The sequence below is a fragment of the Mandrillus leucophaeus genome, unplaced genomic scaffold (genome assembly GCF_000951045.1).
Source record: "Mandrillus leucophaeus isolate KB7577 unplaced genomic scaffold, Mleu.le_1.0 Scaffold1274, whole genome shotgun sequence".
NCBI classification, from domain to species: domain Eukaryota; kingdom Metazoa; phylum Chordata; class Mammalia; order Primates; family Cercopithecidae; genus Mandrillus; species Mandrillus leucophaeus.
Window position 1 is genome coordinate 260603 of NW_012101143.1, and position 11076 is coordinate 271678.

Below are 11076 nucleotides of genomic sequence, written 5' to 3' on the forward strand. Positions count from 1 at the left end.
CTCTTAGATTTTTAAGTGTGTCATACAATATTTTTATCTCTGGCACACTGTTGTACAACAGCTCTCTAGAACTTATTTATTCATCTTAGATAACTGATTTTTTTAATACTCATTGATTAGAAAATCCCCATATCACCATTTTCTCTTTCCCTGGCCGCCATGATTCTATTCCTTGCTGCTGAGAGTTTCACTACTTGAGATGTCTTATATAAGTGGAATTGAAAAGCATTTGACCTTCTGTGACTGGTTTATTTCATCTAGTGTACGATATAGCTCGAATGTTTGTCCCCTACAAATCTCATGTTGAATTGTGATGCTCAGTGTTGGAGGTGGGGTCTGTTGGGAGTTGTTTGGGTAATTGTGAAGGATCCCTCATGAATGGCTTGGTGCCCTCTCAATGGTAATGAGTGGGTTCTTGCTCTGTTAGTTCATGTAAGAGCTGGTTTTTTAAAGGAGCCTGATACATCCTCCTCTGTCTCTTGCCCTCTTTCTCACCGTGTGACACACTTGCTACCCCTTTACCTTCCACAATGATTGGAAGCTTCTGGAAACCCTAACCAAAAGCAGATGCTGGAGTCCTGCTTCCTGTACAGTTTTCATAACCATGAACTAAATAAACCCTTCCCTTTTAAAAATAAACTACCCAGTCTCAGGTATTCCTTTATAGCAATGCAAAACAGACTAGTACATTGTCCTCAAAGTTTATCTGTGTTTTTACATTGAAAGATTACCTTCTTTTTAAATGCCAGTAATGTATGTATACATGGCATTATTTTCTTATCCATTCATCTGTCAATGCCATTTAGTTTTTTCCCACCTGTTAGCTATTATTAATCTTGCTAAAATTATATGTAAGTGCTAATATCTTTTTGAGACCTTGATTTCAGTTATTGGGACAAGTATACAGAAATGGAATTTGTGCATCACCTGGTAGTTCCATTTTTAAGTTTTTGAGTAGCATCCATACTCTTTTCTGTAGAGGCGGTACCATTTTACATTCTGACGCATCAGTATAGAAACAGATATTCCAATTTCTTCACATCCTAGCCAACACTTCTTATTGTTTGTTGTGTTTTTGATTTGCATTTCTTTATGATAGTGATATTGAGCATCTTTTTACATTGCTTGGCCATTTGTGTGTCTTCTTTGAAGAAATGTCTATTCAAGTCCTTGGTCCCTAGGCAAAAACTTTGTATAGACATTTCCTCAAAGAAGACAGACATACGTTAGTCTTTTTGCTATTGACTTATATGAGTTCCTTTTAAGCTTTGGATATATGGTTTTCCAGTATTGTATTCAGTTCTGAAAGTTGCCTTTTTATTCTGTTGATTGCTTTTTTTGCTGTGTAGAATCTTCTTAGTTGGATGTAGCCTCACTCGTTCTTTATTATTTTTGCCTGTGCTTTTGTGTCATATTCATTAAATCATTGCCAAGATAAAAATAATGAAGATTTTCCCCTCTTGTCTTTTAAAAGTTTTACAACTTTGAGTCTTATATTTAAGTCTTTAATACATTTTGAGTTGTTATTGGCTCAGTATCAAATATCAATATCAAAAATTGCCAATATCAACTCAAAATGTATCAAAGGCTTAAATATGAGTCCATTTCATACATTTGCATGTGGATATCTGTTTCTTCAAAAATCATTTGTTGAAGACACTATCCTCTTTCCATTGTACATTCTTAGCTCTATTATCAAAGGTCAGTTGAACACATAGATGTGAATTTATTTATAGATTATCTATTTGCTCTATTGTTTATTTGTGCATTTTTGTATCAGTATCAGTATCATACTGTTTTAATTACTGTAACTTTGTCATCAGTATTTGGAAATCAGAAGGTGTGACTCCCAGCTCTGTTTTTTTTTTTAAATCCTGATTTGGCTATTTGGGGTCTTTCGTAGTTCTATATACATTTTACATTTGTTTTTACTATCATATAAAAATACTATTGGAATTTTGATAGGGATTGCATTGAATCAGTAGATCTCATTGAGTGTTCTGGACAGTTTAACAACATTTAATCTTGCAGTGCATGAGCATGAATGTCTTTTATTTGTTAATGTCTTCTTTAGTTACTTTCATTAGTATTTTATGCTTTCAGTATATATGTGTTTCACAGACTTAGTTAAGTTTATTTCTAAGTAGCTTATTATTTCTGATGCTATTGTAAATGAAACAATTTTCCTAATTCTCTTTTCAGATTGATTTTCATATGTGGATGATATGATTGATTTTTATATGTGGATTTTCTATCCCACAACTTTACTGAATATATTTACTAATTTTAACAATTATTGGGATAGCTGTGTGTGTGTGTGTGTGTGTTTGTATGTATATATATGTGTGTTTGGTCTTTAGACATCTTTAAATATAAAATCATGTCATCTGGAAAGAGGAATAATTTTACTCTTTTTTTTTTTTTTTCAAATAGGATGCTTTCATTTTTATTCTTGCCTTATTTATTTGGCCAGGTCTTCTGTTACTATGTTGAAGGGAATTGGGAACAGTGGGCATCTTTTTTCTTATCATAGTGGAAAATCTGTCAGTTTTACATTTTAGAGTATAATGCTAGTCATGGGCTTTTCATACATGGCTTTTATTATGTACAGGTAATGTAACTCTATATCTAATTTGCATAGAGATTTTTATCATGAGAGGGTGTGGAATTTTGTCAAATGCTTATACTAAATTAAGAAGATCATATAATTTTTAACACTAATTCTGTTAATGTGATTTATTGCATTAATTGATTTCATTTATTGAACCATCCTTGTATCCCTGGCATAATCTCTACTTGGCCATAGCTTCTGACCCTTTTAATGTACTGTTGAATTCAGTTTGTGAGTATCTTATTGTGGATTTTTGCATCTGTGATGATTAGGGATACTGGCCTGTACTTTACTTTTCTTGTGATGTCTTAGTCTGGAGTTGATATCACAGTAATGTTGGCCTTATAAAATGCATTTGAAAGTGTTATTTTCTCTTCATTTTTTGAAATAATTTGAGAAGAATTTGCTTTCATTATTATTTAAATATTTGGTAGAATTAGCCAGTGAAGCCATCTGGTTCTATGTTTTTGTTGTTGTTGCTAAGAGGTCTGTGATTACTGATTAAGTCTCCTTACTATTTATAGGTTAGTTTAAACTTTTTATTTCTGTAGACTTCAGTCCCAGTAGATGGCATGCTTCTAAAAATTTATTTATTTATTCTAGGTTATGCAGGTCATTGGGGCTGTTCATAGTACTCTCTTAAGATTTCTTTGACAACAGTTATAATGTCTATTCTATAATTTCTGATTTTATTAATTTAAGTTTTCTCTCTTTTTATAGTTAATCTAGCTAACGGTTTGTTCGTATTGTTTATCTTTGCAAGAAGTAAACTCATAATTTTGTTGATTTTTTCTATTGCTTTTCTGGTCTCTATTTCTATTCTGATCTTTAGTATATTCTCTCTTCTACTAACTTTAAGCTTGTTTTATTCCTTTTCCTATCCCTTGAAGGGTAAAGTTAGGTTGTTTTCTGAAGATCTTTCTTGTTTCTTAATGTAGGCATTTAATCGCTGTAAACTTTTCTCTTATAACTGCTTTGGCTGCATCCCATAGGCTTTGTTGTTATGTTGTGCTTCCATTCTAATTTGTCTCAAGCTTTTCTTTAATTTCTCTTTTGATTTCTTCTTTTACTCGTTGATTGAAGTGAATTAAATTTTATATATTGTGATTTTTTCAATTTTCTTCCTACTGTTGATTAATCTCCTCAATCAATAGATGTATAACCATAGATATATTATCATTACTTTGCTGAAAAATATCTATTTTTAATGGAAGGATTTTACTAGCTCTTGAAATTTCAGGCGATCACTAAGATAGTCATTTGGTGAAAGCTCTAAAATGGTAGGGACATGGGATAGTTCAATATCAATGGTTCTTGATTAGCACATAAACATTTTACTTAAGAATAAATACATGCTTCCCAGAATAAAATTTGCGGGAGCTCAACACTATTGTACAGAAATAATATAAAATTCTGGTATCCATAAAAATGTTGATGTGTGGGACTTCGCTCAGAAGAATAAGCATGCTTTACATGTTCATTTTAGTAACAAAGCTGGCTAGTAATCGATGAACACAGTCAGCCTGAAAAATTATTTTCACAACAGGAATACAAAAAAGATAGGACTTACCTCTACTATTAGAGGTAAGTCACAGAAGAGTAGGAAAAAAAAACTTCATATATTTATAGTTTCAAACATATTGTTGTGTGACTGTCAGTTTTGAGCAGGTGTAGCTTAACTTTAATGTTATGTTCCATTAAAATAGAATTAAATGTGTTCTTTGATGTAAAGAAAATTAACTTGCAATTGTAAAGACATTTCTTAAAAAATCTGTAGTATTGAGAGCTAACATAATATTGAGAAAAAATTGTTTAAGTTATTTAAAAAATATGACATATAACATGACCCATCCTAGAACAGATCACTAAATGGAAACCAAGATCAATATATTTTGTCTTTAGTTTAGTGTTTTTTCTTTCACCAAGCTACCCTTACATATAACATACTGTGCTAAATCTTGTAAAATGTAGAAGGATAAACAGGGGAACACTGAGTATCAGAGCATTTAGAAATTGTATTTGTTCACTTTTGTTTGATCATTCCTGATCATTAAAAAAGTCAGTTATTATTTATGCCATTCCTTCACGCATCAATATTTGTGTAAGCAACTACTAAATTTAATAATTGGTTGACAAAATATATGTGTATTATAATGACATCATTTTCAGCCATGTTATGTATTATCCATATTCATTTTAAAGTTTCTTTTTTTAATCACAGCAATTTAGCTTCATTATGTACTAATAATGCTATCGGGCAACTTAGAAACCTCTGTTTTCCTGAGACTTGGCAGTAAGAAATATTTACATTCCTAAGGGACTTACAATCTGGCTAGGCAAAATAAGCATATGTGAGATACATACATGGTGTATAACAGAGTTTTCTACTTAAAATTGAAATGAAGATTTCAGACAATAGTGATATAGGAGTTCAGTAAAAGGAGGAAATAAAGGGAACAGATGACTAGGAAAAAGTTTGTGGGGTTGAGTATTGGGAGTTATGTTGGGTATTAAAATACTGATTTGATTTCTCAAAGTGATGCCTTTATTGAAGCAAATGACACACTTATTAATGACATAGGCTTCCATTATCTGATTAAACGCTTGACTTTACTGACCTGTTACTTTACCTTTGAGACTTCATTTCCTACCTGGCTAGCACAATTCTCACCCTGTGAAAAGGAAGGTCAATGCTAATCAGAACACTTTTCACAAGGTTATGTAAAATGCTAGCTAATCTTGAAAACTTCGCCTTTTTTGTAGAAGCATGCTTTTCTCTTGCTTTTATTTCTTAAAGAAAGTAGTGGTAGGTATTTTTCTTTTTAAAGCTGGATACAGCAAGTAAAATGCATGACTGCTTATTTTATTTTAGGTTTGGATTAGATGAGAAAAACAGATAGGGCATTTAGAATGCCCTTCTTCACCTTGCAATGAATCTGACTCATAGGCAATTTATAGCAACGCATACAGTTTTAAAAGTTGCTGCAGTAATAGTCAGCAGTCAAACTATTGTAATTTAAACTGACTAAGATGCCCCCAGAGAACACATTTTACAAGAAACCTAAAATTTATTGAAAAACAATGTGAGTTAGGTTTTTCATTTGTTGTATTTCCATTCCTGAGGAAATCAGTGGCAATAACACTTGTTAAGTTGGCATCCTGCTTGATGTTTTCACCATGCAAGTTAAACATTCAGTTTCAACAACCAAAGACAAGATCAGAATTTTACTGCTTTCCTGTCTACCTGACTATAATATAATTCATCTTTAAGAACATTTCCAAGTGTTTCAATATTCCACATCCTCTATGAAATATAAAAGTATTTTTTTCTCATTCTTACAGAGATTTTCAGACACATCTAATAGAAATTCCAAAAGGTATAATAATATTTAAAAATATTATTTTTCATTAAAATGGTTTGTGATTTAATGGTGTTAAGTATGGTCAGGTTTATCTGGTAAACAATACAAAATGACAAACTAAATAATGAGAAGAGAGCCACTAAGATTTAAAAAAATAAAAATCCTTTGCTGTGCATTAACAGGAATTTTTTTTTAAATACACATTTATTAAAACAATACTTTTTATTATGATGAGTTATTTTTAAACTAAAAAAAGTTATGGTTGAAAATGAAGTTCGGAAAAAAATTAAGATTCTTAACTTACAGTATTTTTAATATTTCTGTTTTGATCTTTCTGCCATAATTTGGTTTATGTATAAGGTGAGCATTCAGCTTGGTTTGTCTGAGAGAATCCCAATTTAAGCCTGAGTCTCAGCGTCATTATGGATATTACCTATTTTACTCTAAACTGGAGATTTGGATGATAAATTATATAGTCACATTTTTATGGGATGTATTTCAAGAAGTTTCCATTCTTTCTTTGGCTCGCCACTTTATCACTCATTCCTGTAAACATTTTATGGCATGTTTGAGGACTAACACTGCCATTGCAAACATTTCAACAGAAACAGCATCTATGGAGAATTAAGATTTTTAGGGAAATGCAGCTTCACACTTACCATCATTTCTTCACAAGAATGTAATTGCATTTTACTTTTTATCTTATTATAAAGGTAAGCATGAGCATTTTACAACTACTGACAAACTTATAAGGCAAGAAAAAAACAACCAGAAACTATTGGTGATACTGCCTAGGGGTAAAATTTTGTAATGCAATGTTTAATATTTTCTTTATTGTATCTATGAATAGTGATTTTATCTTTACATATGTATCCAATTATATATACAATGTCCTGATTTTAGTTTTTTTCTCCAAGATTACAACCAAAACTTTAACAATTACCTGGTTAAGTTGGTCACATTACTCAAATATGGTATGTGATCGATGTTTCCATTGTCCTTATGGGTCTTGTGTAATCTTTTGAACTTATTAAAGCTGAAGCTCCAGTTTTGTCCTCACAGGCTCAGTTGTTTGCTTCGGTTAAAAACCCAAGAGACTGGATCCAATTATCAGAGGTAGATGGATTAAGTTCTATAGGGCCTAGAACATGAATGAATAAAACTCGAATTTCACTATATTATTTTTTCAATGAAAAATATATTTGTATCTGAGGTCAGAAAGTTTGCATCAGTGCAATCATCACTTTCTTTTCTGGTATGTAACCCATGGGTAAGAATCAAAGAAAATATACCAAAAGTAAATGAACATCATCTAAAATCTGATCAAGAAATGAAACTATTGTTAAAATTATTCTATATAAATTTTAAATGTTATAATATCATGTCTCAAATTTTGTATTCTTTAATATTTTTCCCATAATATTCATAACAATCTTTGGATATCTTACCTTAGTGCCTACATAACTTTTTATATTTATATATTATAGTTTAGTTTGTTACTTATGAAAGTAGGTGATTATATTGTCTAATATTCAGCAATTATAAATAAATATTTAAAAGATTTTTTGTTTGCCAATATTTTCCTTTATTTATCTTATGAGAGGGTTCAAAATGTAGAACTGTTATGAATTAAAATATTAACATTGTAATGTACCTAACAACATATTCCTATTGCATGTTTGCAATAATCAGTCTTTTGATTAGCAGTATTTAAGCGTGCCCTCATAATCCCAGCAGTTTGAGAGGCTGATGTGGGCAGGTTACTTGCGCTCACAAGATCTACACCAGCCTGGCAACAGGGAAAAATCTTGTCTCTACAAAAGTACAAAAAGTAGCTGGTATGATCCCAGCTACTCCGGAGACTGAGGTAGGATGACTTCTGAAGCCTGAGAAGTCCAGGCTGCGATGAGCCAAGATCATGCCACTGCATTTCAGCCTGGACAACAAAGACAGATTCTGTCTTACACAACAGAAAAAGATTTTGAACCTCATTACTATACAAATTTCAATAAATATAAAATACAATGGTTTTACAACAAATTTGACAAAATATCAATATAACTTGTGTCTAATGGAGTTATTATTCTTTTTTTTTTTGGCCTGCCTCGACATCCTAAAGTTCTGGAATTAAAGGCATGAGCCACTGCACCTGGACTCGAAAATCTTATTATGTTAATTAACCTCCCTATTTTTAATAATAATTATTAATTTTTTAAAAGAATTAGTTATTTTTCTGATTTGGATTACTAAAATAAATTGTATTATATATATAATGTTTTTATTTAAAAGTATTAAATTATAAAACAGCATATTATTATTAAATTATTTAAAAATCCAAAGGAGGAGGAAGGAGAAAAGGAAAAGACAAAGAAGGGGAAGAAGAAGAACAAGAGAACAGTAAGAACAGCAATCAGAGTGACACAATGCAGTTTCACTCCCAGACACAACCACTGAAAATATACATTTATAATTTATCAGTCACACACACACACTTACATAAAGCAATGAGAACTGGATAGGGCTTGGTTTTGTGTCCTCACCCATATCACATCTCAGATTGTAATCACCAGGTGTTGAGGGAGGAACCTGGTGGGAAGTGATTGCCTATTGAGGGCGGTCTTCCCCATCCTCTTCTCCTGATAGTGAGTGAGTTCTCACGAGATCTGATGGTTTTATTAGGGGTTCTTCCCTCTTTGCTCTCAAAGCTTCCCATTCATCTTTCTCCATAATCGTAAGTTTCCCAAGGTGTTCTTAGCCATACGGAACTGTCAATTGATTAAACCTCTTCCCTTTATAAATTTCCCAGTCTTGGGTGTGTTTTATAGCACTGTAAAAACAGACTAATGCAGCGCTTTATTTAAAATTACCAAGTCTGTTTTCCTATAAGCAAGATAGGAACAGAAGTAGTACCTCTTTTGTAGGTTTTGTGATTATAAAATAACAATTTTTATGCAAATACTATTCTTCAAGGCTCCTAGTAAGTGTATTATAAAATATTTACTGAGTTATTGAAGTGATTGTTCTACTAGGTGACTACTATATAATTAAAAAAAAAAACCCTTCTTGTTAGACATTTCCTTTGCACCCTTTTGAAGGCTGTTTTGTCTGTTTCAACCCTTGCCCTTCTTTTGAAAGAGAACAAATTTTTGCTTAATTGCTCATATCTAAGTTTCGCTAGCTGTGCTGCTTAGTTGTGAGAATTTTGGAAGGAACTATGGATTATATCCTCATTGCAACTTGAAGTGTCTGATGACAGAGCCTATAAAAGAAAAGGGAGTAGATGGAGAACATAAATCACAATGTTAAAAAGAAAAAACACTGAATATCTAATGGAGGTTTTGGTAAAGTCTAAATTGGTTTTCTAGCATACATAAAGTTATTTAAAATGCGTGAAACAACTGACATTAATGAATGCCATTTTACCACGTGTTAGTTGGCTAGGGCTGCCTTCTCGTGTGTCCTAACTTGGTCTTTTCTCTGTGTGCATATGATCTTGGTGTCTCTTCTTCTTATAAGGGCAAAAGTCCTGTTGAATTAGAGTGCAACCATTAGGACCTCGTTTAACCTTCATTACTTCCTTAAACGTCCTATCTCCAAATACAGTCACATTGGAACTCAGGGCTTTAGCATGTGGATTGGGGGAGGAGACACAATTCAGTTCATAACTTTCTACCCCCTGACTCTCCAAATTCCATGACCTTTTTGCATTCAAAATGCATTCACCCCTTCCCCAAATACTCAAAAGACTTAACTCATTCCAACATCAGCTAACTCCAAGTCCAAAGTCTCTCAAATATCATCTAAACCAGGTATGGTTGAGACTTAAAATATGATTTATCGTGAGGCAAAATTTTTCTTCAGCTGTGAACCTATGAAACTAGACAAGCTATGTGCTTCTAAAAGAAAATAGTAGCACAGGCATAGGATGGACATTCTCATTCAAAAAGAGAGAAATGTTGAAAACAAGGTGGGGGTAACCAGGTCTCAATCAAGCCCAAAACTTAGCAAGGCAAAATGTTTTAAAATTTTAATAACACACTTTATTGAACCCAGTACATCTAAAATATTATTATTTTGACATGAAATAGACAAAACATGCTCATTCAAAACATATTTTACATTCTCCTTTTTTCTCCATATGGAAGCTTTGAAACTCTGTGTATTTTACATTTCATAGTACATCTCAATTTGGATTAGCCACATTTCAACTGCTCAATAGTTACATTGCTAGTAACTATTTTATTGATTAATGCAGTTCTAGAGAGTCTTTCGCAAAGATTTCATAGGCCATAAAATAACATTAAATTACCAGTCTCCTCTTATTATTTGCTTTCCTGTTTCAATCCAATATTTTTGCTACCCAAATCCAACTGATTGGAAAGCAGTTGGAGGTAGGTAGCAATGGTAAAAAGAAAAACGTATAAGGAAAATGATCAATACTGCATTTGTAGCCTTTTATCTTGATGCATTTCTTATCTGGAAAAAAACCCAAAATGTATTTAATGAACATGATTACACAGGTGACATGTTTACAGGTGTGATGTATTTACAAGGGTGCTGTGACTCAGTCCAAGATCTGGAGACTATTTATTGAATAGAAGTCTTCTAACTTAGGCAGAAATGGAAGCCAGGATGAAACATTTTGTTATTCAAAGTTATTTTGCTCGAAGATGCTCTTCAGAAATGGACTACAGAGATGGAAGAAACATTTTCTGCTCACTTTGTATTTAGTGTTTCTGCTATTTAACTGTGCAGGATTACTAACAAATATCCCAGCATGATATTTATTTATTTTTTATTTTTTGTTATTATTATGCTTTAAGTTCTAGGGTACATGTGCATAAAGTGCAGGTTTGTTATATATGTATCCGTGTGCCACTTTGGTGTGCTGCAGCCATTAACTCATCATTTACATTATATATATCTCCTAATGCTGTCCCTCCCCCCTCCCCCTACCCCATGACAGGCCCTGGTGTGTGATGTTTCCCTTCGTGTGTCCAAGTGTTCTCATTGTTCAATTCCCACCTGTGAGTGAGAACATGTGGTTTTTGGTTTTCTGTTCTTGCAATAGTTTGCTGAGAATGATGGTTTCCAGCTTCATCC